This window comes from Lottia gigantea (genome assembly GCF_000327385.1).
Source record: "Lottia gigantea unplaced genomic scaffold LOTGIsca_19, whole genome shotgun sequence".
Taxonomy (NCBI): Eukaryota; Metazoa; Mollusca; class Gastropoda; family Lottiidae; genus Lottia; species Lottia gigantea.
In genome coordinates, this window is record NW_008708358.1 from 1,493,830 (window position 1) to 1,506,313 (window position 12,484).

The following is a 12,484-nucleotide window of genomic DNA, read 5'->3' on the forward strand; positions in this document are numbered from 1 at the left end:
TCTCAGCAGAACCACATTCCCCAAGGCTTTTTCCACCCTTTCACAACAAGTTCTATTGGGGTATAGTCCTTTACGGTTCTTTGACGTTTCATTTGCTCATCAATCACATCTGAAGATGATTTGTCTCCTATAAAATGATTCAAGATGCACTAAGAAAGTGATGCAAGCTGACTTACATGGACCGATTGTTGTAGGCTATGTATGTTAATGTGATTGAGAAGCATTGCACTCGAAACATTTCTCCAGGCAATAAAGAGTACAAGAAGTACTATTAATGTAATTCGGAAGGTCTCTGTTCACTGTTTAATGTCAATGTTGGTTGTATTTTAATAGTGGATCTATGAGCGGGGGTGATCTGAAACTTTCCTACAATATACATCCTACTCACTATTATTTTCTATTGTCTGAAGATGCTAAATAAATGGCTTGTAGAAAGTTGAATAATAATGTTGTTTACCAAGGTTTTTGAGTCCCACAAGGTGTTGTTTTTAAATACGAAATGAGCAAGAGATAGGTTATGCCTAGTTCACACCAACGGCGAATGCCGCGCTTTAAATCGGCGAGCAAAGCGCAATCATTTTTCGTTTACTTTTCCAAAAATAAAAAAGTAATGTTACGCTCTGATAAGCTCTGATACGAATTGGTTACGCTTTGGGGACGAATTATTTCCCGATTTGATCAGGCCTTGTTACGCTTTAAATCACGCTATGATTAGCTTTATTAAGCTTTGATGCGGTTATGACGCTTTAAATCACGCTCTAATACGATTATCAAGCTCTGTTATGAATTGTTAAGCTCTGTTACGCATTGGAAAATTTCGAGATCGCCGATTTCATGCCGCTTTTGATCAAGTGGTGACAGACCGTGAAGACTGGGGTCCCCGCTTTGAATAAAGATCTGTTAAGCTTTCCTACGCTTTGAGTCAAGCTTTGCTGAACTTTGTTACGCTTTGTTAAGCTTTGATACGTTCTCGGCGCTTTAATCAATTCGTGACAGTTTAACAGTTTAAAATTTTTTGGCACTCTTGCCGGAAATCCAGCTTTGCTCAAAGCTTTCCAACGATCTATTACGACCCTGGCGCTTTAGTCGAGCTTTGTTACGCTTTGGTACCGTTTTGTACGCCGCTTTAAAGCGCCATCAAAGCGCCGTTGGTGTGAACTGAGCATTAAAGGGACAGAGATAAAACTACTTCTGGTTCCTCTCTATTGAACAAAAAAAAAAAAAATAACAAATCTTCAAGGCCTGATATATACCAATGTTTTACCAATGTTTGGATTTCAGATTCCGGTTTGCGGTTATGATCGTTAGCACTTTATTTCTTTATTTATGCATTTTGAAATATAAGAGCTAAATGCCAAGTTGTAATGCCATCAAAAATAAATGCAGAACGTTGACGGAATTGGGCTCTATCTACTAAATCAAATACATGCCTTACTATTTAGACGACTATTTTCCGTTAAAGATAATAGCTATAACGATATAACTTCGTGTACTACTATCGTATCGCTCTTTGGAATGAAACTCTGACCAATTTACAGAACAAAGAAATACTTTAATATTCTGATTTATTGCATATATCCTATTTCTTCTATATTTATTTCAGAAAGGCAATTAACATTTTTTGGGAAAAAGTGGAGTTAAAGTAGTAGCAAGTTCAGCTCTTAATATTTTCTCAGGTGTGCAGATAAATTACAATCCAAATGAAACAAGTAATTTTTAATTTTAAAAGCAGCAGGTGTTTGCTGGAAAACAGATGCACATGATATCCTTTAAAAAGGTGTTTTTGATACATTCTAGAAATGATGAGAATTCCAGAAGAATACAACAGAATAATACTTGTCAGTGAATTGTGAATTTCATTTGTATCGCCCAATTTTTGACTTAATTATCACTGAATCGTCCTCATTTCGTATGCATTAACTTTGATAAAAAGTAAAAAATGGCCTGACCACTGAGTTGTAGTGGCAAAAGGTTCTTACTAATCATGGGAGGAAGTGATTCATCACGCTAGACAGCTGCCCCCCCCCCCCCCCACCCCTCCAATCCCCTCTTCCTCTCTCTACCCTTATTTGTAGATCAGAAAAGAATACACTTATGATTGTCATGAAGGAAGAATTGCGACACCATGATCTTGAATAGTGAAACCTCTCTAATATCTTTCAATAACCTGTCTTATAAAGGCTTCACCATGGCGTTTGTACATTTACTCGGTGTGACAAGAAACACTTGTCGTTTGATTGTGTCAGTAAATTTTGTCAACTCCGATAGATTGATGTGCCGCCCCCGTTCTTATAAGAAAAGTTAATTGTTTAAAGGAATTCAAGAAAGGTTTTTTCGTCTTTACAGGTCTGTAAGTTGTGTATCCACTGTTTTATTAAAACTCTGCTCAGATTGGAGACATATTTAATGACATACACTGCATGACCCTTACGTTACACCCCACCATCTGCATCAAAAATCAGAAACTATGCATCCACTATATCTCGTGTCAAAGACAACCGATAATTTTTTCAATTTCAAAAAAGAGGCACTGACTGGGAAAAGGCTATATGTAAACCATTTTAAAAAGAACACTATTTTAATGATATACAAGAGATTCTATTTGTATTTTGGCCCCATACTGTGGTCTGTAAGAAGAATAAGCGAAGAATAACAAAGATTATGGAGAAATTATCTGATTCTATTCGAAGGAAAAAACCAGGTTAACAAACGTCAGAGAGATTTAGAACAAGATGCGTAGGAGAAATGAAATGTAATAAAAACACACTTTTCTCTACTACACGATACACATTGTCTACTAATACTCCCTAGAATACAGAGAAATACGCTGTTCCAATAGTCCAATAATCTTGGTGATAGCGTCAAACCTCGGAAGCACCGGCCGTTGCATCGGAATTTTCGGATCTTGAGGAGGGTTCAACTCAGGGCACCGAATCAGTAGACTTGTTACCAACTGAGCTATTGCTCTTGGTTTGTTATTTAGACTTTGCTAGCCAGGGCATAGAGCAACCATATTTGCAATCTTTTCAACACTTCTTAATTTATCACACTGCAAAATTTGCAAAATATAGTATCAGATTCTCAACCAAATATACAAATAAAAATTTAATCAAGTTTTAAGACGATTTTCCGAAACTGAAGGGTTTTGTATGATAAAAAGCATGCTTATCCTAATTGGCCAAATTAGCAGCATTATAGTATTAGGAAGTTGGTGTTCTGTAACCTTCTTAAAATGATCCTTTAAAGCATTCCCACTTGTTTCAATTTGATATTGACCATTTATATCGAAATTATCAAGTCAGAATACAATACCAGGTCCACCAGCTAGCGTTTTGTTCTTATTATAACCTTACTAGTCAGAATGTGTTTATACTTCCACAAACAAGTCTATAAGGAAATATTACGCCCTCTGAATATTTTGGCAACTATATTCTGTTCAGAAATTGTGACATTGCAACATGCGCTTGTCTTTCAAATTTATTGTTGTTTTTTTCTCGGTCCTAAATGATAGAATCGTAACCTTTGATGGAACTTAACAATTACCTTGACATTTAAAATCGGACAATTTTCATCATTTGATATCATTTACGTCTTGTCAACAAGTCTTTCATTTTAGTCGCAAGCTTTGATGTACACCATTAATTTAGTAAATAGGTAATTGTGGTAGGAACTAGGAAGATAAATAGAAGTTCTATAGGATATTGAAAATGTTAGTAAACTCTATGGTGAAACCTACAGTGAGATTCTATTGATCAAACCTTCTACTATTCAACACCGGAATTGATTTTTACAACATTCTATCGATATTCACCAAAATCAATGTGAAAGGAGGTGAAAACGCGCTAGTCTCGAGAAAGGATTCAAGTAATTTTCGCCCACATTCGTATGAGTCATCGCTAAATTTACTATGAGCGGATCAAAAGCTAGGCGGTTCATTAAAATGTTAACATTGGATATATTATATAAATTCTCTATAATAAAAGACTAGAACATTAGGGTAATATGATCGTAAAAATCAGGTTTAATAGAGCTTTCAGTAATTCTATTTACTATGTAGGTGATACAATGATCCGGTGCACCTATTTAGATATCCCGGGGAACTATAAATGGAAGTCCATATAGGTTAGAAAAAGGTTTATTCGGTCCACAGTGGTTTATTAAATTGATTGTAAAGAACCGATCACAATCATATGGTATACTACTACTGCAATGGTGATCATCATCTGATGATATTCCGTTATTCAATGTAAACTCTACTATATATTCGAGTAGGTATCAGTCCAAAAAAAGATTGTAAAGAAGTTTTCTTAAAATTTTATGTATATCGGGGACACCTGTTAGCATCAATTTGCACCATTCAAATTTTCAATCAGACGTTCCTGTAATTCCACTAAAACTATGTGTTTGATGACGTCACTAACCTTGAAAATTGGAATGATGCTAATTGATACTTACAGTGTCCCCTTTAACGGTAAAGCCAGTGACGCATTGGCCACAAACAGTGCCTTCCATGGCTGCAGTGATCAAGAGTGTCGTCATAAGTATATCTCTTAATAAATATATTACTGTTTCAGATGTAATGTCTTAAAAGGGGTATCTCTTTTAACTCAACTAAACGACTTAACATACTTTAACAATAAAGGAAACTGCTAATTCTATAGTTTATGCTAAACTAGGCTTAGTTAATGCTTAAATCCTTTCGGATATAAACTTTGCAACTGTGTCACTGTTAACCTTCAATAATCCCAGAGATATGTTCTTTTTGATCTGCAGGATCACCCCAGAGCAAAGCTGATATTACAAGAGTAGATATGTGTCAATCTATAGCTAAATATAAAGAAGTGAAATTAAGTTAGAGTCGTTGTCGGAACCTGTCGTAGGCGGAAAGATGATAATATTTTCTTTCGGGTGATTTGTTTTATATGGTCTCCTTAACGATTGGTTGAATGATTGCTCGTGGGTTAATCACTAAGATACTAATACCAATTTCCCAGCGTCTTTGTAGCAATACTTGCCTTTTTATACGGTTAAAAGACAAACATTTAATATGCTGTCCAAAATTTTAAGTATATTTAAGTATTGTTAAAAAATTCTCAATGATATGTAACATAGGTACCACAAATTTTCATTTTATTTTTTATCAAATCAGCAACAACTTTATAGTGTGTATATTGAATATATAGTCTTAACGAAGTGGATTGACAAAAACAGATTTCACATGAAATTGTAAACCCTTTAATTAGAATAAATTTATGTATTGAGCATTATTTCAACTCTGATATGAGAATTTGTTGTTATTATAGAATAAATTTCAAACATATATAGCGAAATATGTATGTTTTCAATGCCTTGACATTTAGAAAGCTACTGCAGTGATATGCTTTTATCATTAGCAGCTATCGTGACAGAGACTGTTAGACACAGTTCACTTTTTCTGTGCTCTCTAATGGACTTTGATAATGTTTGTTTTATGTCATGTAATAAGTAAATTTCATGTCAACTTGAATGTCCGATATTAAGTGCAAAGTGAAAAGCCTAAAGGTTTTGTAAACTTTGATATTTGATAACAGTGTGCGTTGATTCCGTGTCCCCGGGCTCGACAATATAATTATTAGGTAAATGAATATAAAAGTTCAACAAAAATATCAAAAAGTTATAACCTATGTATCAAAACAACCATATTAATGTTTTAACTTGTGTATCAAAACAACATTATCAAAACAACCATATTAAACTTTGAGCCAGTGTGTCAAAACAACCATATTAATATTTGCACTTTGGTATCAAAAACAACCATATTAACGTTTGAACCTGTGTATCAAAACAACCATATTAACACTTACACTTGTGTATCAAAACAACCGTATTAACGTTTGGACCTGTATTAAAAGTGGAGAATATTGCTCCCTTAACGATAGTGAGACAATAATAGCATTAACCGACATTCTGGTGATGTAAAATGAAATAAATGGTTTTTAGATTTTGTTGATGTGTTCGAGTTCGAATTTACAATGTACTTACATCTCGTTACATCTCAAATTTCTCGTTGGGAAAATTGAGGAAGATAAACAAACACTTTAATGCTAATCTGACATTATTTTTTAGTAAGGTTTTCTTAGATACTAAACACTTTATTTATTATTCTGTATTTACATTTTATTTTTATTTTTCTGCTAGTCTTTTGGTTTGATTGTGAATAATCAATCCGGAATGAAAATACAAGAAAGATATCAGCCATGTGGACCCTCCAATTCTGTCGCATCAGTGGTTACAGTTATGGGGTAAGAATGCCCTTATTGTCAGCGAAATAAGACACTAACGCTAACCAACCCCCCCCCCCCCCCCCCCCCCCCCCACCCCCTCCCCTTGCAATTATAGGAAAGAGTAAGGCTGGCAATAGTATGACAATGAGCAACCGCCTGCATCATAACCAAGAGTTAAGTTCAGCAGTAGGCAACTCCCAAAAGTCCATGGTTCAGTGATGCTCCATGGTTAAGTGATGCTTTGTGCAATCTGACAATAGTATAACAGTGTACCACTCTCTCCTACTAATCTAAATTTCCGTGATGCAGTCTGGTATTTTATTTTTATCCGACTTATATAGACCTACATATAGTTTAATCCCTTTAATCTTGAAGAATATTCATCCCAGACATTCAGCATTTCCCACCTAATTCTAGTCAGAATCATCATTTTTATAGATTAATTATCGCCATGGTAACCAAATCGATTTTCCTCGCCCACGCAAACGGTAATGAAAAGCGACTGGGAATAGGAATTTTATCCAAGGACGTTTGTGTAATATCGACTTTTCTCTGGCCATTCGCTATAAAACTGCTGAGTTATATTTAAAGCGAAAGTGTCAGAGATGGCAAACACAACACAAGAATGATCATTACGTTAAGTGTCCATACCAGAGATCCGTGTCCCTTTATATATTTGAACATGGTTTCAGTTATAAACTCTAGATTCGTGAATAGGCCTAACCTCCGCTCTGAAGTCTTGAATTTGTACGAGGCCTACTAGAAAGAGCAAACTATGCGTCTCTTCATCATGTTTAACACTCTAACACAGCACAATATTTCTACCATAGATATCCTACAATAGTCTATTATTGCATATCTATGATCTTTACCATGTTTATTATTCATCTACATACGACGATGAATAGAACGTATTCGTGATAGGACAAAATGACGGGACTGCACAAACTATATTGGTTTCATATTATATCCAAACACATAGTTCAAATGAAAGATTCTATCTAAATTCTAATTAAACATTAATAAAGAAAAAGCAATAGTGCTTTCTATGGGGCCTATAATATTGTTGTAGACTACATTAATGAGTTATTATAATATAAATTATTGGACTACATGCTGATAGTGTCTCCGAATAATTCGTGTACATGTAAAGGTAGATCATCGAATTTTAGCTTTGAATACAGACCACATTAATAATCTCATTTTAATCCCGCTTGGCCATAGAATTTGTCCGTTAAGAGTGGAAATGACAATTTCTTGGATTTTCGAAAGTAAAATCTGCAAATTAATTACACGGTAATTGAATTACAACAATCAATGGCTATAATCAACCTGTAATCTATCAAATTTCGACATAGTGTTTAATTTCTTTTCGATAGTAATTGTTCGTTTCCTGTTTTTAATCCAATTAAGAAAATTTAGTAGAGCCAAGGGGAAATAACTCTCAAGGTTTCCATTGGCAACGTTTGTAAATAATCGATAGTAAACATTTTGCCAATCAAACTGTCATTTTTGCTTTGTAGTTGCATCAAATCCATGAGAACTGAAAATATTTTGTTGTAATCATGTCTGAAGTAAGTATATGTGTAGACTGAAGATATTTCGAAAGGAATTAATGCTTTAGTATTGAATTATACTTGAAATTGAGAGTCGTGTATCGCAGGTTCTGATAGTAGTGCACTAGATGCAAAAAAGGTTGATAATTACGCTATTCAATAGGCTACATTTAGATCTACAGGACTTTGCCATTTTGTCCTGCTGACCTGATTAATTTTGACATATTGTGTTCCATTTCAAAGATAGTAAAATATGAGGTTCAAAATATATGGATGATAATCTCTGATGTTTTGATAATTAAATGATTCAAAAGCCTTTGATAAATCAACTCAACTGTTTAGACTTTACACAATACCAGTAGGCATCATTAATATGTTTCCTTGTCAGTGGTGTATACCACAATGTTTAACAGTAATCACTTAGTGAAAAAAAACCTACTAGCCTACCAAAAATGTAGATCTACTGGTATGAACAACTAATTGTTGCATGACCTTTTAATTACAGGAAAAGAAAGATGGGAAGGAAGGAAAGGTGTCTATTGATGACACGGCCTTCGAGGCATTGGAGAAAGATTTCTCGGAGGTAGGTCTTTATAATTGATTATCAAATACTTAGAAGCAAAGTTACATGAAAAATGAGAGCTTACATTTTCTGTTTTTTTTTTAATTCTATTGAGAAAGTTATAATATTGCTTACTATATACAACAAATTATCGGAGAAGCTTACCAACTAGTTCTTTATTGATGTAGTGAAGTTTTAGTTTAGCAAATGAAATAAGCTTATAAAATGTGCTATGTTTTTTCTTAAGGTTCTATCAGAGTTAATGGGAGATAGAAGTTTGGAGAAATTTAGAATTGAGTATGAAAAACTTCATAAAGCTTTAAAGAAATCACATGAGAGTGAAAAAAGATTGATGCAGAAATGTCGAGAGCTGAATTCAGAGATCGTTGCCAACTCAGCCAAAGTTTCTACAGCTTTAAAACTCTCTCAAGAAGATCAAACTACCATTGCTTCCTTGAAGAAGGTAAAAATTTGATTTTATTATTCTCTGGATCCTGTGATTAATATCTATATTAGAAATGGTGTAGTTCCATCGCTGGTTTAAACACTGTAATATGGTGTAAAACATTTCACATGTTTGATCTAATACTGTACAGATTTCGAACCATGATAATCCCTTAAACTGTCTGTAATAAACTGACCATAAAGTGTTTGTGAATAGCACAGTACTTAGAAAGGTCTGGTAATATCAGTTGGTATATTTCCATTTCAACAAAGTTTTGGTCTGAAATCACAAGTCATATGAAATCAAATGTATCTTTTATATTGGGCTGAATGAAAGTTATTCTGTTTGTATTGATAGGAAATAGAGAAAGCGTGGAAAATGGTTGACACGGCTCATGAGAAGGAAACTAGAGGAAGGGAGACAATTCAATCATTAAAGATGGAAATAGCTAATCTTAGTAAACTAGTAGAACAAGGAGCTGGATTAACTATGGGACAAGAACACAGGTTAGGACAGTTTCTTTTATATTAGATTCAGTATTATATTTTCCTTGAATAAGTCATTTTTTCTCATTAATTCAGTTTAAAAAGCTGCTTATGTATATACAGATAATCCAGGAATTTCATTGCCTGTTTTATTTAATCCAAATTGTTACCCACTTTCATAATGTAATGATGCATCCAAGTATTTTACAGATAGGTCAATTCTAATACTACATTTAAGAGTGTGACTGGGATTGAAAATGGACATTAACAATGGGGTATTTATTTATGTTTTTTGTCATTTTAGTGTGAATGAATTATTAAAAATTAAAGAAGATTTGACTAAAGAAAGAGATGAACAGTTGTCAGAGATCACTAAATTACGTGAAAAACTAGCTGACTCTAATCAACAACAACAGACTCTAGAAAAAAGCCAAGAAGAAGCAGAAAGCCAAATTGCTGAGGTAATTGAGTTTATATTAGTTAGCTTGTAATACTTGAACGAACTCCAACATTGAAGCTATATCATGATTTATTTTTTACACTATCACTTTTAATATTTTGCCAAATCTGAATCTTGTTGAATTTTGTTTCTCAAACATTAAAAATAAAATAGATTAAATTTATCACTCGTAATATTCAAATAAAATTTCAATGAATGACACAAGAAATCAACGTATATGTCGACGGCAAACTATGTTGTGTTGAAGTTACCTTACATAATTTATTTTTACATATTTTAATCTCTATATTTGATGTTCCTTGATTTTATTAATTTTTTTTGTTACGATATTTTCAGCTCAACCAAGATATTCAGAATAGAAACAATGAAGCTAATAGAGAATCTAGGAAGAAAGAGAAGATAGAGAGAGAACTAAAGGCAGCTAAAGCAGATCTTGATGCTAAAGTTTCTGAAATTAAATCAATGCAGAGTAATATTGATAGACAGAAACAGGAAAATACTAAACTAGAACAACAACTTAAAGAACAGCGGGTAAGATTCACATTAGTTTTATTTTTTTATTTTCAATAGTACTGAAGTCGCATTTTTGAATTTTCAAGAAATTGTAATTCTGTGTTTTTAAGAAAATTGTGAGGAGACTTCATATTTGTTATACTAGTATTTCTCTGTATATTATTGTCTTCCCTTTTGCATGTTTACTTGTAGGATCTACAGTTTTAACAATTTATATATAATAAATAATATATCATATAAGATTAATCTAGATAAGAATTTGGGTAGTTTGCTTCAATGAGAACAAAAGTAATTGCTGTGCCCTGCCCTGCTCTAAAATATGAAAATTTATCTTTTTTGCTTTCAACAATTTTAATACAAGATCAGTACGTGTAACATACATTGATTCTTATTTAGATATTGTCTAACAAGCTTAATTTGTAATTTCCAGGTATTAAATGAACGAGCTTTGAAAGATGGTGAGAGTTTAAACACCAGGTTACAGAAACTTCAGTCTGATAATGAACAACAGATTATGACTGCTGATGCTCTAGCCACTGAAAATCAGGCACGAGTTGCAGAATTAAAGGTGAGATCACTTTCTAATATTGTCACAAAAAGTCAAAGGTCAGTTACATTGAAGACATTAAATATACATCAGAAATGTATGTTAAGTTCTAAATATTTACCATATCATGCTATGAATAATGCGTCTGTTGGCACATCTGCTCTGGCAGATAATCAATTTAACAAAATAGAAATTGTAAGCTTATATTAGACTTAGAAGGGAAGAGGTGACTTCCTGGGAAATACCCTTCCGTATTTGATCCACAAGCTCAAAACTATGGCTCCATATCAATGAATCCATTTAGCTTCCCTACCATCACCAGCCAACTTTATTCTGTAAGCTTATATCTATTCATCAATTAAATCTTTATATTTTATCAACTAATTATTTTATAATCAATTTATATTTTAGCAAAAAGAAGAGGAGGTATTAGGACTGAAAGCTGAAACTCAACGTATTAATAAAATGAGAGACAATATCAACCGTAGATTACGTACTGTAGAGGAAAATAAATCAGAAATAGAACAACAGAAAGAATTATTAAAAGGAGAGATTCTAGGGTTGGAAAGAGGTAATTTTTTCATATGTTGAAATTTACACCATTAACCATAAAAAGATATTGGCTTGGTATACAGTTGGCTCTATTATAAATCTGGGTGTTCATATAATTTCTCTTCTACTCGTTTAAATCGTTAAAATATTGACCTCAGTTAGATGCTCTGATTCATACTCTAATGTCTCAATAAAATGCTTATGAAGAATGGACATGTATATTCACTTACTATATTGTTTCTTTTAGAGTTGGATTCAGCTAAGAAACAAGGTGAAATGGATCGTAAGGCTATAGATGATCTGGTTCGAGAAAGAGATATTCTAAATAAGGTAACTTTTTTCAATTTAGATAATCCATAAATTTGTCGAGTAAATTTAGATCACTGCAATAAAATTTTATCAAGACACATTTTATGATGCCATTTCCCTATGATTTGTTTTTAGTTAAAACACACAGAAAATATTCATGAATTAATAGGGTTTGATGTTTTGATTTCAGCACTTACTGAAAGCAATGAGTGGAACCCAGAAACAACTACATCTAGTAAAACTTCATGAACAATCTAAGAAGAATTTAGAACAAGAAATCTATCAGTATAAAGAAGAGGCTCAGAAACAGAGAAAGATTATTTATCAACTAGAGAAAGAAAGAGATAGATATATCAATGAAGCCAGCGATCTCACACAGAAGGTAAACTTTTATATCATACTGGAAAAATCACTACATCAAAATTATAATTCAGACTCCTTGTATATTGTATGAATATTGTTTAGATAAAAAGATTAAGTCAGTAAAGTCAATAGCTATGTGACATTTAAGCTGTGAATTGGAGTATTTATGTAAAATGTGATGTTTTGTAGGTATTACAACATATGGAAGATGTAAAAGTAAGAGAAATGCAGATCTTTGATTATAAAAAGAAGATAGCTGAGGCTGAGACAAAATTAAAACAACAACAGAATCTGTATGAGGCTGTTCGTAGTGACAGAAATCTTTACAGTAAAAATCTTATAGAATCTCAGGTAAGTCTGCCTGTATGTTAATTCATTACATGGAGTGGTATTGGCTCAATTGTTTCCCCATATGCTATGTTAGTAGAA